Source organism: Peromyscus eremicus, chromosome X (assembly GCF_949786415.1).
Source record: "Peromyscus eremicus chromosome X, PerEre_H2_v1, whole genome shotgun sequence".
Lineage (NCBI taxonomy): Eukaryota > Metazoa > Chordata > Mammalia > Rodentia > Cricetidae > Peromyscus > Peromyscus eremicus.
This window is the reverse complement of record NC_081439.1, coordinates 122,145,564-122,153,390: the sequence shown is the minus strand read 5'-3', so window position 1 is coordinate 122,153,390 and position 7,827 is coordinate 122,145,564.

Below are 7,827 nucleotides of genomic sequence, written 5' to 3'. Positions count from 1 at the left end.
GACCTACACATATCTCAAAGACACATTTACTACACCTACTGAAAGCCTTGGTCATGCATCTATTATTACATTGTAATGAATGTCCTAATAACATGTTTTTATATATTAACAGAGTGCTTAAAACATAGTTGCTGATAACTAGATGCACAATGTTTCTTTTAAGGCTTCTGCTGGTCCTAGATATAATGTGAATGATGTCTAGGTTTAGGGACATGAAGGCAAGTACCACATGAAAAAACACTTCATTATATATGAAAGTTGAAAAATGTTGAAATATATGTTGATAGGAGATATATAAATTCTAATTATTGCTTCATACAAGACAAGGCATGTTATATATATATAATTGTTTTTGATCAAATGTCTACACAGGTTATGTTTGAAATAAGTAACTTTGCATTCTCTAATAATAGATTTATACAAAACTACTGGAATTTCTATTTGAAGGTCCTTATCAGTTAATATGTTCATGACTAGTTTTGACTTTATAAAATTAGACATAATTTGGACAAATGCAGCATTAAATGACTAAAACAGTGTTTGACAAATATATTACTAAATTAATTAAACTACATGACAACACTATAGCATAAAAATTCAACCATCCCTCACCTTGCCAAGAATATTAATAAATATAATTTTTACCCTTATTAAATGTGGTGAAATGACAGTTTGTAGTTAAGGCTACATTAACCATTTTCCATGTGTTCTAGAGAAACTGACTCCATCCAGTAAGTTATTAAGGACAAACATTTATGTGTTGATGTGGGGAACAAAACTAACAAACCATTTTGTTTCTAACAGGGATGCTGATTTGGGGAGAGCTGGCTAGAAGAGAGTTGAGAAAATCACAGATAAAACTGAGTCACTGATGACATAAGAAGCTTGTGTCTCAACTGTGACTGAGCATGTCTAGCATTGGACCAGTCTGTTAATGAGTTAAATACTTTATTTTTGGAATATGTTAATTACTTGTTGATAATACTTTCCAATGAATTATATGCATTGAATACTCACCCCTCAGTGGTAGGTCTAGTGTCAGCATTTAAAGATTTAATTTTATTTAAATCTGACCAGTATTTCTGAAAGTAAGGCATCAAGACATTGGAATATTATTCAAAATGAAACCAGACAGTACTGGAAACTCTTTCAGATGGGTTCCAGATTGCTGTTAATTATGGAAGACAGAGACTACAACTATTCCCTGAGAAAGAGCCTGCCAGTAACCAACTGGACTAAGAGGCTAGTTGGCAGGCAGACATCCTGCAGACAGGTCAGACTACCAAAATCTACCACACTGTAATTATCTCAGCTACTCCCTGAGACAGAGCTCACTAGCCCCAGTTGGACTAAGAGATGATCCCTGAAACAAAAATCCATCAGCATTGACTAGACCAAGAGTTCCCACTGGATCAAGAGTATCAATCAGACCAAGAGAGGCTCCCTCAGACACAGACACTGCTTGCACCAAGTGGAGAAAGAGATGGGTAGACGCCAGTGCAAAAATACAGTCAACAACATAAAAACCAATATGGTTCCATCAGAACCTACATCAGCAAGAACTGAACATCCCAACACAGAAGAAACAGAAGATATCTACCATAAAAATGACTTTAAGAAGATATTAGAGACCTTAAAAGAAGAAATGAAAAATTCCCTTAAAGAAATTGAGAAAAAGTCAAACAAAAAATGGGAAGAAATCAGTAAATCCCTTGAAAGCCAAGAGAAAACAATTAAACAAATGAGGGAAACAGTTCAAGAGTTCAAAACTGAAATGGAGTCAATAAAGAAGACACAAATTGAGGTAATGCTGGAAGTGGAAAATCTGAGTAAATGAACAGGAACTACAGATGCAAGTATAACCAACAGAATGCAAGAGATGGAAGAGCAGATCTCTGGCGTTGAAAATACAGTAGAAGAAATAGAATCATCAGTCAAAGAAAACACTAAAGCCAACAAAGTCATGACCCAAAATGTCCAGGAAATTTGAGACACCATGAAAAGACCAAACGTAAGAATAATAGGGATAGAAGAAGGAGAAGAATACCAACTCAAAGACACAGAAAATATATTCAACAAAATCATAAAAGAAAACTTTCCCAAACTAAAGAAGAAAATGCCTATAAAAATACAAGAAGGTTACAGAACACCAAATAGACTGGATCCAAAAAAAAAGTCCCCTCATCACATAATAATCAAACCACTGAACATACAGAATAAAGAAAAAATATTAAGAGCTACAAAGGAAAAATGCCAAGTAACATATAAAGGCAGACCCATAAGAATAACACCTGACTTCTCAATGGAGACTCTAAAAGCCAGAAGGTCCTGCTAGACATTATGCAGACACTAAGAGACCGTGGATCCCAACCCAGACTATTACACCCAGCAAAACTCTCAATCAACACAGATGGAGTAAACAAAATATTCCATGATAAACCAGATTTAAACAATACCTTTCCATGAATTCAGCCCTACAGAAAGCACCTGAAGGAAAAATCCAACCTAAGGAAGTTAGATACACTCATGAAAACACAGGCAATAGATAGTCCCACACCAACAAATACCAAAGAAGGGCAACGTACAACACTACCACCAAAAAATAACAGGAATTAACAATCACTAGTCATTAATATCCATTAATATCAATGGTCTCAATTCACCTATAAAAAGACTCATGTGCACAGAATGGATACAAAAACAAGATTCATCCATTTGCTGCATACAAGAAAAAAACCTCAACTTCAAAGACAGACATCACTTCAGAATAAAAGGCTGGGAAAATACATTCCAATCAAATGGATTTAAGAAGCAATCTGGTGTAGCTATCCTAATATCTAATAAAATAGACTTCAAACTAAAATCAATTGAAAGAGATCGGGAAGGACACTGCATATTTATCACAGGGAAAATCTGACAAGATGAAGTCTCAATTCTGAATATTTATGCCCCCAATAGAAGGGAACAGACATTCATAAAAGAAACATTACTAAAGCTTAAATCGCACATCAAACCCCATACACTAGTAGTGGGAGACTTCAACACCCCACTCTCACCAATGGACAGGTCTTCCAGACAGAGCATAACAGAGAAATATGGGAACTAACAGACATTTTGACTCAAATAGAATTAATTGATATTTACAGAATATTCTACCCTAACACAAAAGAATATACCTTCTTTTCAGCACCCCATGGAACCTTCTCCAAAATCTACCACATGATTGATCACAAAGTAAATCTCAACATATACAAAAAATTTGAAATAATCTCCTGTGTCTTATCAGACCACCATGGCTTAAAGTTAGACTTCAAAAACAACAAAAATTACAGAAAGCCTACAATCTCATGGAAACTGAATAATGCCCAGTGGAATCACCAATGGGTCAAGGAAGAAATAAAGAAATGAATTAAAGGTTTCCTAGAATACAATGAAAATGAATGTACAACATTCCCAAACATATGGGATGGGACACTATGAAAGCAGTGCTAAGAGGAAAATTCATAGCTCTAAATGCCCACATAAAGAAGTTGGAGAAATCTCACACTAGTGACTTAACAGCACAACTGAAAACTCTAGAAAAAGAAGAAGCAAACTTACCCAGGAGAAACAGACACCAGGAAATAATCTAATTGAGGGCTGAAATCAATAAAATAGAAACGAAGAGAATAATACAAAGAATCAATGAAACAAAGAGTTGGTTCTTTGAGAAAATCAACAAGATAGATAAGCCCTTATCCAAATTAACCAAAAAGCAAAGAGAGAGAGTATCCAAATTAACAAAATCAGAAATGAGAAGGGGGACATAACAACAGACAATGAGGAAATCCAGAGAATCATTGCGTCATACTTCAAAAACCTGTACTCCACAAAATTGGAAAATCTGAAAGAAATGGATGATTTTCTGGATAAGTACCCCATACAAAAGTTAAATCAGACCAGATAAACTATTTACATAAACCAATAACCCCTAAGGAAATAGAAATGGTCTTTAAAAGTCTCCCAACCAAAAAAAAAAAGCCCAGAACCAGATGGTTTCAGCTCAGAATTCTACCAGATTTTCAAAGAAGAGCTAATACCAATACTCTTCAAAATTTTCCACACCATAGAAACAGAAGGAACTGTAACTAGAGTTTTCCCGCCTGGCCCATGGTCAGGGCAAATCTCTCTCACCCGCCAGTTCCACAGCCACTCAGACCCGACCAAGTAAACACAGAGACTTATATTGCTTACAAACTGTATAGCCGTGGCAGGCTTCTTGCTAACTGTTCTTACAGCTTAAATTAATCCATTTCTATTAATCTATACCTTGCCACATGGCTCGTGGCTTACCGGCATCTTCACATGCGGCTTGTCATGGTGGCGGCTGGCAGTGTCTCTCTCACCCAGCTTCCTGTTCTCTCAATTCTCCTCTCTGTTAGTCCCGCCTATACTTCCTGCCTGGCCACTGGCCAATCAGTGATTCATTTATTGACCAATCAGCAACACATTTGACGTACAGACCATCCCACAGCAAGGAACATTATCAAATTCTTTTTATGAGGCTACAGTTACCCTGATACCTAAACCACACAAGATGCAACAAAGAAAATTACAGACCAATCTCCCTCACGAACATGATGCAAAAATACTCAATAAAATACTGGCTAACCGAATCCAGGAACACATCAAAACAATTATCCACCATGACCAAGTAGGCTTCATCCCAGGGATTCAAGGATGGTTCAACATATGAAAATCTGTCAATGTAATACACCATATAAACAAACTGAAAGAAAAAAACACATGATCATCTCATTGGATGCTGAAAAAGCCTTTGACAAAATCCAACACCCCTTCATGATAAAGGTCTTGGAGAGATCAGGAATACAAGGAACATACCTAAACATAATAAAGGCAATTTACAGCAAGCATAAAGCCAACATCAAATTAAATGGAGAGAAACTCAAAGCAATTCCACTAAAATCAGGAAAAAAGCAAGGCTGTCCACTCTCCCATACTTATTCAATATAGTACTTGAAGTTCTAGCTAGAGCAATAAGACAAGAAAAGGAGATCAAGGGGATACAATTTGGAAAGGAAGAAGTCAAACTTTCGTTATTTGCAGACAATATGATAATATACATAAGTGACACCAAAAATTCTACCAGGGAACTCCTACAGCTGATAAACTCCTTCAGTAAAGTGGCAGGATACAAAATTAACTCAAAAAAATTAGCAGCCCTCGTATATACAAATGAAAAAGGGGCTGAGAAAGAAATCAGAGAAACATCACCCTTTAGAATAGCCACAAATAACAAAAATACCTTGGGGTAACTCTAACTAAGCAGGTGAAATACCTGTATGATAAGAACATTAAGTCTCTGAAGAAAGAAACTGAAGAAGATGTCAGAAAATGGAAAGATCTCCCATGCCCATGGATAGGTAGAATTAACATAGTAAAAAAGGCAACTTACCAAAAGCAATCTACAGATTCAATGCAATCCCCATCAAAATCCCAACACAATTATTCACAGACTTGGAAAGAACAATACTTAACTTTGTATGGAAAAACAAAAAACCTAGGATAGCTTAAAAGAATCCTGTATAATAAAGAAACCTCTGGAGGCATTATGATCCCCTACTTCAAGCTCTACTATAGATCTATAGTAATAAAAACAGCCAGGTACTGGCATAAAAACCAACACATGGACCAATGGTATCGAATTGAAGACCCTGACATTAATCCACACACCTATGAACATATGATTTTCAACAAAGAAGCCTAAACTGTACCATGGAATAAAGAAAGCATCTTCAACAAATGGTGCTGGCATAACTGGACGTCAACATGCAGAAGATTGCAAATAGATCCATATCTGTCACCATGCACAAAACTCAAGTCCAAGTGGATCAAAGACCTCAACATAAATCCAATTACACTGAACTTGATAGAAGAGAAAATAGGAAGTAGTCTGGAGCGAACTGGCACAGGAGCCCTTCCTGAATATAACACCAGTAGCACAGACATTGAGAGCAACAATTAATAAATAAGACCTCCTGAAACTGAGAAGCTTTTGTAGAGCTAAGGACAAGGTCAACAAGACAAAACGACAGCCTACAGAATGGGAAAAGATCTTCAGCAACCCCAAATCTGACAGAGGGCTGATCTCCAAAATACATAAATAACTTAAAAATCTAGACATCAAAATACTGAACAATTCAATTAAAAAATGGGCTACAGAACTTAACAGAGAATTCTCAGCAGAAGAATCTCAAATGGCTGAAAGACATTTAAGGAATTGCTCAACATCCTTAGTCATCAGGGAAGTGCAAATCAAAACAACTCTGAGATACCATCTTACACCTGTCATAATGGCTAAGATCAAACACACTGAAGACAGCTTATGTTGGAGAGGATGTGGAGCAAGGAGAACATTCCTCCAATGTTGGTGGGAATGCAAACTTGTACAGCCACTTTGGAAATCAGTATGGCGGTTTTTCAGAAAATTGGGAATGAGTCTTCCTGAAGACCCAGTTATACCACTCTTGGACATATACCCAAGGAATGCTCAATCTTACCACAAGGACACATGCTCAACTGTGTTCATATCAGCATTATTCATAATAGCAAGAACCTCAAGAAGGACCTGGAAACAACCTAGATGCCAATCAACTGAAGAATGGATAAAGAAAATATGGTACATATACACAATGGAGTACTAGTCAGTGGTAAAAAACAATGATATCCTGAAATTTGCAGGCAAATGGATGTAACTAGAAAAAATATCATCCTGATTGAGGTAACCCAGACCCAGAAGGACAAACATAGTATGTACTCACTCATAAGTGGATACTAAATGGGAGAGAAGGGATGGACAGACTGCATCCCACAACTCCAGAGAGGCTAGCTAACAGGGAAATACTCTAGGAGGGACACATGGATGACCCAGTGAAGGAGAAGTGGATGAGATCTACATGAGTGGACTGGGTGTGGGGGGGTGGCAGATGGCGAGGAGTGGGCAATGAGAACATAGGTCTGGACTAGGCCCTCTGGATATGGAAGACAGTTGTTTGGCTCTAACTGTTTGGGGGGCACCCAGGCAGGGGGATAGCGATCCATTCCTGGTGAATGGACAGTCTTTTGGGAACCCTGTGCCTGTGGTGTGATGCCTTGCTCAGCCTTGTTACAGTGGAAAGGAGCTCGGACCTGCCTAGGCTCAGTGTGACAGGCTCAGCTGACTCCCCATGGGAGACCTTGATTTGGGAGACGTGGGGATGTAGGGTGGCTTGGAAGAAAGGGCTAGGGGTTGGGAGGAGGGAGGAGCTGGGATATATGTAGTCTTATATTAGGTTAGAACCTTCTTAATTAGACAAAAAGGGGGAGATGTAGTGGGTAGCCATTCCAGCTTTGATCTGGAAGTTTCAACCCCCATTGAGACTTGGGTAACTGTCACGCCTACAAGGCAGAGCCAAGGGAGACTGATTCAGATGGAGTAGTTTACAATGTATGTAAAATATACGTAGGCTTAGAAGACAAAAAAACAAATATATACAGTTATATAAACAAATAGATAGTTTTTAAAAATAAAGTCTTTAAAAAAAACATTACAGGTAATAAGCCACGTAAAGATGGCTATCACACAAAGAATCTGGATTATGTTGTCTTTGATATTCGTAATTGAAGAAAAACATTTGATTGTAAAAGCTGTTAAGTTATGCCAAAATGTAAATTTTAAAGGTACCTTGACTTCAAAATTTGGATATAAGGATATGTTGCTTTGGAAAAGAGTCTCTGCTTTTGTTTCCACAGAAAGCCAGTGGCTATGGATTTGTTCCAGATTAAGAT